Here is a 13145-nt window from a genome sequence, read left to right as displayed (position 1 = left end):
GATTTGTATTTCCCTGATGCCGAGTGATATGGAGCACTTTTTCATGTGTCTGTTGGCCATCTGGATTTCTTCTTTGCAGAAATGTCGGTTCATGTCCTCTGCCCATTTCTTGATTGGATTATTTGTTCTTTGGGTGTTGAGTTTGCTAAGTTCTTTACAGATTCTGGACACTAGTCCTTTATCTGATATGTCGTTTGCAAATATCTTCTCCCATTCTGTCAGTTGTCTTTTGATTTTGTTAACTGTTTCCTTTGCTGAAAGCTTTTCCGCTAAGGTCAGGAACACGGCAGGGATGTCCATTATCACCACTGCTATTCAACATCGTACTAGAGGTCCTAGCCTCAGCAATCAGACAACAAAAGGAAATTAAAGGCATCCAAATCGGCAAAGAAGAAGTCAAATTATCACTCTTCGCAGATGATATGATACTATATGTGGAAAACCCAAAAGACTCCACTCCAAAACTGCTAGAACTTATACAGGAATTCAGTAAAGTGTCAGGATATAAAATCAATGCACAGAAATCAGTTGCATTTCTCTACACCAACAGCAAGACAGAAGAAAGAGATATTAAGGAGTCAATCCCATTTACAATTGCATCCAAAACCATAAGATACCTAGGAATAAACCTAACCAAAGAGACACAGAATCTATACTCAGAAAACTATAAAGTACTCATGAAAGAAATTGAGGAAGACACAAAGAAATGGAAAAATGTTCCATGCTCCTGGATTGGAAGAATAAATATTGTGAAAATGTCTATGCTACCTAAAGCAATCTACACATTTAATGCAATTCCTATCAAAGTACCATCCATCTTTTTCAAAGAAATGGAACAAATAATGCTAAAATTTATATGGAACCAGAAAAGACCTCGAATAGCCAAAGGGATATTGAAAAAGAAAGCCAACGTTGGTGGCATCACAATTCCGGACTTCAAGCTCTATTACAAAGCTGTCATCATCAAGACAGCATGGTACTGGCACAAAAACAGACACATAGATCAATGGAACAGAATAGAGAGCCCAGAAATAGACCCTCAACTCTATGGTCAACTAATCTTCGACAAAGCAGGAAAGAATGTCCAATGGAAAAAAGACAGCCTTTTCAATAAATGGTGCTGGGAAAATTGGACAGCCACATGCAGAAAAATGAAATTGGACCATTTCCTTACACCACACACAAAAATAGACTCAAAATGGATGAAGGACCTCAATGTACGAAAGGAATCCATCAAAATCCTTGAGGAGAACACGGGCAGCAACCTCTTCGACCTCTGCCGCAGCAACATCTTCCTAGGAACAACGCAAAAGGCAAGGGAAGCAAGGGAAAAAATGAACTACTGGGATTTCATCAAGATCAAAAGCTTTTGCACAGCAAAGGAAACAGTTAACAAAATCAAAAGACAACTGACAGAATGGGAGAAGATATTTGCAAACGACATATCAGATAAAGGACTAGTGTCCAGAATCTATAAAGAACTTAGCAAACTCAACACCCAAGGAATCAGTTGCATTTCTACACATTAACAGTGAGACAGAGGAAAGAGAAATTAACAATTTACAATTGCATCAACAACTATAAGATACCTAGGAATAAAGCTAACCAAAGAGGTAAAGGATCTGTACTCTGAAAACTATAGAACACGTATGAAAGAAATTGAAGAGGAAAAAAAGAAATGGAAAAGCATACCATGCTCATGGATTGGAAAAACATATTGTTAAAATGTGTATACTACCCAGAGAAATCTACAAAATCAATGTAATCCCTATCAAGATACCATCAACATTTTTCAAAGAGCTGGAACAAATAATCCTAAAATTTATATGAAACCAGAAAAGAACGTGAAGAGCCAGAGGAATATCAAAAAAGAAAGCCAGAGCTGGTGGCATCACAATGCTGGACTTCAAGCTCTATTACAAAACTGTAATTAATCATCAAGACAGTATGGTTGGCACAAAAACAGACACATCAATCAATAGAACAGAATAAAAAACCCAGATATGGACCCTCAACTCTGTGGTCAACTAATTTTTGACAAGACAGGAAAAAATATCTAGTGGGAAAAAAGTCTCTTCAACAAATTGTGTTGAGAAAAATGGACAGCCACATGCAGAAAAATGAAACTGGACCATTTTCTCATATTGTACACAAAAATAGACTGAAAATGGATGAAAGACCTAAATATGAGAAAGGAATCCACCAAAATCCTGGAAGAGAACACGGGCAGCAACCTCTTTGACATGGACCATAGCAACTTCTTGCCAGACACGTCTCCAAGGACAAGGAAAACAAAAGCAAAAATGAACTATCAGGACTTCATCCAGATAAAAAGCTTTTTCACAGCAAAGCAAACAGTTGACAAAACCAAAAGACAACCTACAAAATGGGAGAAGATATTAGCAAATATCTTGTCAGATAAAAGGCTAGTACCCAAGATCTATTAAGAACTTCTCAAACTAAAAAAATAAAAATAAAAATATAATAATTCAATCAAGAAATGGTAAGAAGACATAAACAGACATTTCTCCAAAGAAGAAAAACAAATGACCAAAAGACACACGAAAAAATGCTCAACATCACTTGTCATCAGGTAAATATAAATCAAAACCCCAATGAGATATCACCTCACACCAGTCAGATGGCTACAATTAACAAGTCAGGAAACAACAAATGCTGGCAACAGTGCAGAAAAAGGGGAACCCTCTTACACTTTTGATGAGAAGTCACACTGGTACAGCCATTCTAGAAAATAATATGCAGATTCCTCAAGAAAGTAAACATAGAAATACCTTATGACCCAGCAATTGCACCACTAGGTATTTACCCAAAGGATACAAAATTGTGATCCAAAGAGGCACCTTCACACCAATGTTTATAGCAGCCGTGTCCACAATAGACAAAATATGGAAAGAGTTCAGATGCCCATTGAGAGATGAATCGATAAAGAAGAAGTGGTGTATATATACAATGGAGTAACAGTCATCAAAAAGGATGAAATTTTACTATTTACATCAATATAGATGGAACTAGAAGGTATTATGCTGAGCAAAATACAACAATCAGAGAAAGACAATTATCATATGATTTCACTCATATGTGGAATTTAAGAAGCGAAACAGAGGATCATGGGGGAAGGGAGGGAAAAATAAAACAAGACAAACATCAGAGAGGGAGACAAACCATAAGAGGCTCTTAACTATAGGAACGAAACTGAGAGTTGCTGGAGGGAAGGGGACAGGGTAACTGGGTGATGGACATTACAGAGGGCACTTGATGTAATGTGCAGTAGGTGTTATAAGAAACTAATAAATTACTGAATTCAACATCTGAAACTAATGACAAACAATATATTAAATAATTGAATTTAAACAATTTTAAAAAAATTAAAATTCAAAAAAAAAATAACAAGGCCTTCCATGACATGGCAGAAATAACTACTAAATGCTAATACTAAGTTGTCTGAGAACCAGTAGACATGCACTGGACGATGGCTTTTAACTCTGTGTATTCCCGGAGCAGTTTTGGGATTTAGGATCACCAATCTGTATATTCTTACATTTGATCTAGATATGGAGGCTGAAATCTGGCTCCAAACAACTCCTAAATATAGTCAAACTAGTTAATGATATATTAAATTTTATATTTTATAACAGAAGTGAAGATGCATGCTACCTAAATAGAAATACTATTTGAATGTCATTTAGAAAGAAGAGGTTAATTTCTATCATTATTTATTTATAGAATCCATTGATATAACGGCATCTTTAATCCCAACTAGCAGATATCTATTTTTTCTCTCATTCTTAAGAATCCCAGTTGTCCCTTTCAATTTCAAAGGAATTCTTAAAAATAATACCTTGGGACTCCTCAACAAGATTATACATAAATCCTATGATAGTCATCTTAATTATCCTGTTGATTGCTCTGTTCCCACCCTGATCCATTTCTCAAATGAGAACTTGGTAGAATTACATTGAGATCAGCTTCACTATCTACAATATATTCAGTCTGCCTAATTTGGGAGTTCCAAAGAATGCTTTCTATAGTTCTCTATTAATGTCTCAGAGAAAAAACTATGTATTGCTCTTCCATTTATAAAGAGCCATTTTCGTACATCAGATTGTATTTAAAAGTATGTGTCATATAACATAAGGAGTTATAATGAAGGTAGTTTATAAAACACTGTAAAGAAAGAGAAGGCAGTTGTTGATAACATGTAGCTCAGAAAATATTTAATATAATCAATACATAAAAATAATTATCATCGGGGTGCCTGGGTGGCTCAGTGGGTTAAGCCTCTGCCTTCAGCTCAGGTCATGATCCAGGGTCCTGGGATCGAGCCCTGCATCAGGCTCTCTGCTCAGCGGGGAACCTGGTTCCTCCTCTCTCTCTGCCTGTCTCTCTGCCTACTTATGATTTCTGTCTGTCAAATAAATAAATAAAATCTTTAAAAATAATAATTATTATTATTATCCAACAAACACATGAAAAAGTGCTCCACATCACTTGGCATCAGGGAAATACAAATCAAAACCACAATGAGATACCACCTCACACCAGTCAGAATGGCAAAAATTTACAAGTCAGGAAACGACAGATGCTGGCAAGGATGCGGAAATGGAAACCCTCCTACACTGTTGGTGGGAATGCAATGGTACAACCACTCTGGAAAACAGCATGGAGGTTCCTCAAAAAGCTGAAAATAGAGCTACCCTACAACCCAGCAATTGCACTACTGGGTATTTACCCTAAAGATACAAATGTAGTGATTAGAAAGGATACTTGCACACAAATGTTTGTAGCAGCAATGTCCACAATAGCCAAACTATGGAAAGAATCTAGATGTCAATCATCAGATGAAAAGATAAAGAAGTGGTATATATATACAATGGAATACTATGCAGCCATCAAAAGAAATGAAATCTTGCCATTTGCAATGACATAGATGGAATTAGAGGGCATTATGTTGAGTGAAATAAGTCAATCAGAGAAAGGCAATTATCATATGATCCCCCTGATATGAGGCAGCAGAGAGGCAACATGGGGGCCTTGGAGGGTAGGGAAGGAAAAAATGAAACAAGATGGGATTGGGAGGGAGACAAACCATAAGAGACTCTTAATCTCACAAAGCAAACTGAGGGTTGCCAGGGGGAGGGGGCTAGGGAGAAGGTGGTTGGGTTATGGAATTGGGGAGGATATGGTGAGTGCTGTGAAGTGTGTAAACCTGGCAATTCACAGACCTGTACCCCTGGGGATAATAATACATTATATGTTAATAAAAAAATAAAAAATAAATAAATTATTATCATCTATTATTTTTATGGTATTATAATAGAACTACAAAGGAAAATCGTATGTAAGATATAATACCCTGATCCTAAAGAACTTACAATTGAGTTGAAAAGGAAATAACATATCTCAGTAGACAATATGATAGTTAATATCAAATTCTGAAATATGTATTTCATGCTAAAAATGTTCAGAAATAAAAGTAATACCTTCCACTTGGTAGCATAATACCATTTGGTTTCATTTAAAGAAGCACTTTAGAGGTTTACTAAGAGTGAGTTATCTTAAATTTTTATTTTCTTTCATAGTCGTACATTGAATTAGGAAAGGCACAGCAGAAGCAATGGTAAGAGGTATTAGATAGCTAAATCAAATAATTATTACAACTGAAGATTGAGTATAACACTGGATTCCAAATGCAAGTATCCTGAATGTCTATTTACTTCAACTATCTACTACATACATACACTGGGTGGCCCCTACGGTCACAGAAATTAAGAAATTAACAAAAGCAATATGGCCTAAAGATTATAAAAAAGCCCCACTGGTCAAGCTATGAATGGAATTTTAATATACAGCAGATTAGAATGGGGAAGAGAGTTAATAAACATCTACTAAATATGAATTTCTTATAGTATGTCACATTTTTTTGTATCTAAAATAACTATTATGGTTTACCCATCACATACACTTGCTCATTCAAAGCTAACAACCTCACAACAACCCTTTTAATAGAATAGTTATGAATGGGGCACCTGGGTGGCTCAGTGGGTTAAGCCTCTGCCTTCAGCTCAGGTCACGATTCCAGGGTCCTGGGATTGAGTCCTGCATCGGGCTCTCTGCTCAGCAGGGAGCCTGCTTCCCCCCTCTCTCTGCCTGTCTCTGTGTCTACTTGTGATCTCTCTCTCTCTCTGTCAAATAAATAAATAAATAAAATTAAATTTAAAAAGAATAGTTATGACTACTACCAAGCTTTTTGCATATAACCTAAAGCCAGAAAATTTAAGTGACTTGTCACAGTTAAACAGCCCAGACTTAATTATAGGCATTGGCTGATACACACTGTCTTCTTAAGAGATAAAAGCTACAAAATAATCTTAACATCTTTCAGCTATTTTTTTCTCTTTGTCCACTGTTCAGAATAATAGTAGAGTCCGAAGAAGGAAGTCATGTAAACAACAGTAAAACTTTGAAGACAAGAACTCTTCTATTACAATTGGAAAAAGGAGGGGGAAAATGTAGTATATTCTTTTTTCTAGAAAACTTCTGATTACCTTTCAGAATCTACTTGCAATGCAAATGAATGGGTGCAGAGAATTCTCTCAGTATTACTCTTTACATTTAAATATGTCTCACTTCATTGCTAACACACCAGGTTCACTGTGCATAATGAGTGTCATTGGCAATGGATTTTGTACATTCTATAACTACAAGAAATAAGTCAAATCCTTTTAAAGCCTATGAAAAATTAATGCTTAACAAAAGAAGCATAGTAATTCTGTTATTCATTCCTGGATTAGGTTAATCTGTTCTCCTTTGTTATTTCAATCTGGTAAACATTTTCTTCATGCTTTTGGATTTATCTACCACATTAGGAGTTTATTTTGTCCTCTTAATTTAAAATTGAACAGTGTAACATTTCCTTTAGCCCTGATACAGTGTTGCACAGGGTTTTTCAGTTATTTTGCTCATTTTCTAACCAAGTAACACTGTTACTAGACACCGTTATTTAAAATATGCTCAAATCAATGTGAAACCAAAATATGAGTATCTTATCTAAGTAGATTTAGGTATAGAAAGTGGATTTAGGTCACGTGGTAGACAGATTAAAGTAATTGTATAATACAATATTATACCCTTCCATACTTCTCGTATCAAAGTTGAGACCCTTAGTCCATCCTACACTATTGTTTACCCATGATTCTGGGTTGGATTTATATCCATGTCCATTCAATGGGCACTCTTTCATGTATTACTCAATACAATACAATATATTAAATATATTGTATTGTTTGTTTAATACAATATATTAAATACAATATATTGTTGTTTAATACAACATATTCAATACAATATATTAAATATATTTAATACAATATATTAAAATAAAATATATTAAAAAATATTACTATGAAATGTTTATTCAGATACCAAAGAATGTTTATGTTCTTTCAGCCAATATAGACACTTCTAGGAAACTAAGTCATAGAAATACTCTGAACTACAAGGAGGAAAGTTTGCCCAATATTTATCTCAAAATTATTCATACAAAATATTGGAAGAATATAATGTCCAGTATCAGCCAAATGTCAAGTGCATTATGAAACATCTAAAGTGATGTGAATAAGAAATATTCAATCACACATGAATCTAGTCTAGTGGTTGAGTACAAGTCTTATTGGACTTTCTGGGTCCTCCTACAAACTGCTTCCACAAAATATCTCCCACAAACCACTAGTTGAGTGATCTTGAGCAAGTTATTCCTTGCTTCTTATTTTCTCAGCCATTAAAATGGAGAGTGCCTTACAGATTATTGTGAACATAATGAATCAGTGTATATTAAAGTCTTTGAATAGTGTGTAGGAGGTAATTAATGCTCAAACAAGATGAGCTATTATGAGTATTTTATTATGACTCTAAAGTAATATACTAATAATTTGAAATATTAAAAAGATTAAAATAATGAATCTTAACCATACATTGAGATTATTGGTGATATTTTTATTTAAAATTTGTTAGTTTCATACTTTTTAATTAAAAATATTTTTAATTAAAAATATTTTATAAAAATATTTTTTATAAAAATATTTTTATGTATTTTGAAATAAAAATTAAAGATGTAAAAATACACTTAACAATTATTCTAAGTGACAAAACCAACCCTACATGGCCTGTCAATTCATCATTGTTTCCTAGATCCTTTTGAATCTAAAAAATTTGGAAACAAATTTTGGAAGCAGACTTCCTATAGGACTGTTTCAGTCAAGATTCACTGGACCATGCTGTGCTTTAAAGAAACAAAAAACAAAAACACTATCTCAAACTAAGGGATAGAGTACTCTCTGCCCATCATAGTTTCTCAGGTATCCAGATTGATGGAGAAACCACAATCTCAAAGTTCCATTAATGAACAAGAATAAGGAAAGCCCCAGACAATCTTGCATTAGCAATTAAATGCTTTAGCCTGAAGTGTAATACTGCTTCTAAAAACTCATTGGTCAGAACTAGTCACATGATGAGACTAAACAATGAGAGAGCCTTGGTGTAGCAAAAGGATTATCCTTTCTTTCACAAAAACATGTTAAAGATTAGAAAGTTAAGGAATGGGCCTAGCAGTTTAAGATTTAAATGCCCATTGGCTAGAGATTTAATCATATGAATACTAGCTATTCCTTTCAAAATGATGGTTTCAGTAAACCTAAAGCAAGAAATAAAGGAGGTCAAGTGACTGAAAGGAGGCTGAATTTCAGATTTAATTAAGAGGGCAAAGGGAATTTTTCAATATGCCACAAGGCTCTACACTTCTGAGTTTAACTGCAAATGTCAGAAATCAAGCAGGGAAATAGTAAAAGGAAAAAAATCAATAACACAAAAAGCAGATGAGGTAATCAGTATAGCACAAATCTACCAAAATGTGAATATTTCTGTCTCAGAGCTATTTAAAAGGTCCAGGAACAATGTCCTCTTTCTCCAAATGTCAAAAAATTTCATTTCTGTATCAGTAGACTGAGAATTAGTTACTCAGTATTCTTGGGTGTAGTCCAAGAATGGTCCCAACATTCTGTAATTATCTGGTCAGTATCAGAAAATACAACTAACTTTTGCCCTCACTTTCTAATTTGTAGTATTACTTTTTTTGGGGGGGGGGGGTGAATAACAGAAGATTCCTTTGAATTCAGCCCCAGAAGATTCCTTTGAATTCAGTCCATTCTAAACTAAAGGCTTAGATTAAAATCAGTTTTATATTCTCATTCTACCTGCCCAGTGAGCCCTTTTTGATCATTCATTTCCACTCCCTTTCTTCTTCCACTGTCCTATATTATCCATTGTGCCATGTGTTTTCCACTATATTTCTAGGAGTTCCGTCTCAATCTTCTGTTTACCCCCAAACTCTAAAAGTTGGAGTGCCTATGTTTGTTTCTTTGAATTTCTTTTCATCTACATTCTAATGTCTATCAAATCTTTGGTGAACACATAAATAGCTTTAAGTATTCTGATAATTCCTAGATTGATACCTTGAGCCCACAGTTTTCTGCTCATCTTCTTTACGTAATTAACTTAGTTTCTTGACATCTCTCCTTGACTATCTAGTAAGATTATCAAATCCTCATACCCAAATTGAGCTTTCTGGTCACTCCTCATCAACCACCACACACACTCACACCGTGTAAATCTGTTTCTTCTCCATCTCTACTAAAGACAATTGTCCAAGTTGCTCAGCTTGAAAAACTCAGAGATAACATGAAGCACAATAGGTTATTTGGTAAAAATTCTTTGCTTTATAGGTAGATTATTCAAAAGGTTAAACAAACAGACAAAAACCTTTTACAATCTCTAATCAAGAGCAGACCAAAACTCCAAAAAAACTTTGTCCTGTTAATAGGGAGAAAACCAAATTCTAATTTTGCACCTGTATACATTAGGTATTAAAACTCATTTTTTAAAAGAATTTAATAAACCCATTCTAATCTTAGCCAGCTTGATCACACATAAAACTCCTTTTCCAAGATTCTTTTTCCATAAACTTCCTACAGCTTTTTTATGTTCATTCAGATTTTGTCTTTTTCTTTTTTTTTCTTCTCTTTCTGGAACAACAGTCTTTCCTTACCTACTTTTCATACACAGTTGTTTCCTCTCAATCTTATTAAAGGAGCTTTAAATAAATATATTGATTAAAATGCTTTATTCCTAGTGAAAACTAAGATGTAAGCAATTGTGGATGGTTACACTCACATTCTGTGGATTGGCAAATCTATAAATATATTTTATAATTTCTAGAAGCATATTCTTCCTCAGTAAATTTTTCAGTGTGGCGCAAAACATGTTTACTAATACATCCAATTATCTTTAGTTTCTCTGTAAATGCAAGCCAAAAGTGGATAAACCTATATTCAGTAACTAACATTTCAACATTGCATCTTATTTGGAAATTATGTAGATATTCAATGAATGTAACTAAATTTTTATCAGTGTAACTTCAAAGTTTTAAGTTACTGAAGATATAGAAATTATTTTAAAGTAGACATACAATAAAGCATAATTATTATTTAAACTTTTTACAAACTTTTACTTTCATCTATTTACTAGTTCTTAACAATTATGTTTAGATTACTATAAAAATTTCATGAGGCATTAAACAGCTTAACCATAATCTAAAGTTCTCTTTCAAATTAATTTAGGCAATACCATCAGAGGTAAGGAAAAAAAAAAAAGATCTAGAAGATATACATAATCACAAAAAGACCTATAGACAGCCACAGAAATCTTACAACTTTTAAAATTTTAGCCATGAGCTATGCTAATGAAAAACTCAATAGTGCATAAAGGCCTTTAGGATATAAATTGTGTTTCTAAGCCCTAGACTGGAACCACAAACTGACCAAGAGCTAAGGATTGGTGCAGCTTTGTGACATAAGGTTTAGCATAAGCAACTCCATTTCGGGCTTGTTGTCTTGTTTTTTCATACATAATACTACTCTCTTTGCTCACTCTGACCTCTTAACTATTCAGGGCTTGAAGCCATTTTCACTTCTCTTTTCTGGACCCAAGATGTTCTTTCCTCATATATTTGCATGACGTATTTCCTTTCTGCCTTTAGATCTTTAATAAAATGTCACTTTCTCAATGAAATCTTTTCTGAACACTCTATTTAATTTTGTAAAACCAATACTTCCTTCTACGCAGCCCCGCAACCTCCTTCCAAAAACCCTGTTATTTTTTGCTTTGTAGCATATCATCATTTCCCATACCATTAACTACCTACCTTGGTTTTTGCCTGATTTTCCTATTAAATGAAAGCTCCCATGCACGATGATTTTTTTTTTCTAGTTTGTTCACTGTTGTAGCTTCACTGTCAGAAAATCATTGGTATACAGTACTCTTGTAATGAATGACTGAATTATTTCTACTGAACAGAAATATTTTGAACTGTGATGGGAGTATAATTCAAGTCTTATTTATAATTTTATATTTGATTTTAAGGTGTTTATAAATATTTTAGCTGTTTCCATGGTATTTTAATAATTAGCTTGCTATTAATTTAGAAATCCTTTTAAGTCCTCTGGTTTGATACTCTTAAAATCAACACTATAATAACAACAACAAAAAAATCATGTAGCTAAAATACACAATTGTTACTTTTTCCTGTATTACTGAAAAACTCAAGTTTTTCTGAAGTGTAGGACATTAAGTAAATGTTAACCATATTTAAGTTGTTTTACACAAATGTTAAATTCAAATCCAGAGGTATCTCGTTTTATTATAAGTTAGGCTCAAAAACGAATATGTACGACACATATAGTCAAAATTCCCTTCATAATTTTATAAATCACCCTAAAAGTGTAAAAAAAAAAATCTAAGCTACTGAGTGCTATTTTATATACATATGTAAGTTAACTTATAGTATTTAGCAGAATTCATGTGCAAATTTTAAGAACTTAAAAATAGATATGAACAAGTGATTGTATATAGTTGGACAGAGTTAAAGGAACATAGCTGGAATCCCATTGATCAGATATAAGATATTCATAATCTAGGACATTAGGATTATTTCCTAGAAATCTTAGAAATGTTTCAGATCTGGATATGATTCAATGGAATGATACAAAACTTAATAATGTTAAAATGTAAATTTCTACTAATTGAAAATATTTTCAAATGATAAAAGAAAAGTTTGGGAAACCATTTTGTTGAAATAATGATTTAAGAATCTTTCTATAAAACTATATAATGATTGATTTTTTTAATCACCAAATTCTTACAGTTGACCACCAAAATTGATTTTGTTGTGGCTGATCACATTAATGTTTACACATGTGCAGTGTTCTCACAGATCTCTCTTTGTAACTGACAGTACCTAAAATAATAAATGTCATATTCAATAATAAATTTGTTTAATATAACTAAAGTTTCATTGAGGCTAGCTTAATAGATAGTTGTTTAATATACTTAAAGAGTTACTTAAATAAGTCTATATATTTTAAGGTATTGGCTCTGGCTAAAATTAATTTAAAAAGCTATATTTTAAAAGGTTGTAAAATTAGACATTGAAAACAGAGGTTCTAATTTCACTATGTAATGCAGTTAAACTTTTAAAAGCAGAATTAGTAGCCAAGTTCCTTTATAACATATTAATCTGAAAAACCACATAAATTGCACACTTGCAACTTGGCACCTTAGAGAATTTCTCCCAATCCAAACACCGTTACCCAAATAGTGTTTCACAGAGATTTGAAAACTCATAAAGATTTTCAGACTTGGTTGGTGGTCCCTGCATCTTTCAGTGGTCCCACTTCCTATACATTAAAATTGTAGCTAAGGTCATTCACACAGAGAAGACTAAGACATAAATATACATTAAGACCTCACAATGTGTCAGATACTCTGCCAGGAGCACTACATACATTATCAATTTTAATCTTTATAAAATTCTTAGAGATAGTAAGTTTATTCTAGTTACACAGATGATTCAGTTAGAGACAACTCACCCAAACACAGGCTGCTAGGAAAGGGCCTCAATTTCTGATTAGGTTACTACTTTCAGTGTTTCTGTCATTAGGAATAAAAACAGCAAAAGGGATTCAATACCAGGCACTGGGCAATATGGTTTATACACTTTATGTCATTTATCCCAA

The 13145-nt window shown here is 33.4% G+C and overlaps 1 long non-coding RNA gene across 2 annotated transcripts in view; it reads right to left on the bottom strand.

The window, feature by feature from the left end:
- Positions 1-13145, bottom strand: part of LOC131839224 (uncharacterized) — a 97951-nt gene that overhangs the window by 44693 nt on the left and 40113 nt on the right. For both annotated transcript variants that reach the window (XR_009356869.1, XR_009356870.1), the window contains one exon: positions 12999-13059. This is a non-coding gene — a long non-coding RNA (uncharacterized LOC131839224). The remainder of the gene's footprint in view (positions 1-12998; positions 13060-13145) is intronic.

This window comes from Mustela lutreola, chromosome 8, assembly GCF_030435805.1.
Source record: "Mustela lutreola isolate mMusLut2 chromosome 8, mMusLut2.pri, whole genome shotgun sequence".
In the NCBI taxonomy this organism is placed as follows: domain Eukaryota; kingdom Metazoa; phylum Chordata; class Mammalia; order Carnivora; family Mustelidae; genus Mustela; species Mustela lutreola.
This window is presented reverse-complemented; position numbering and strand designations above follow the sequence as displayed.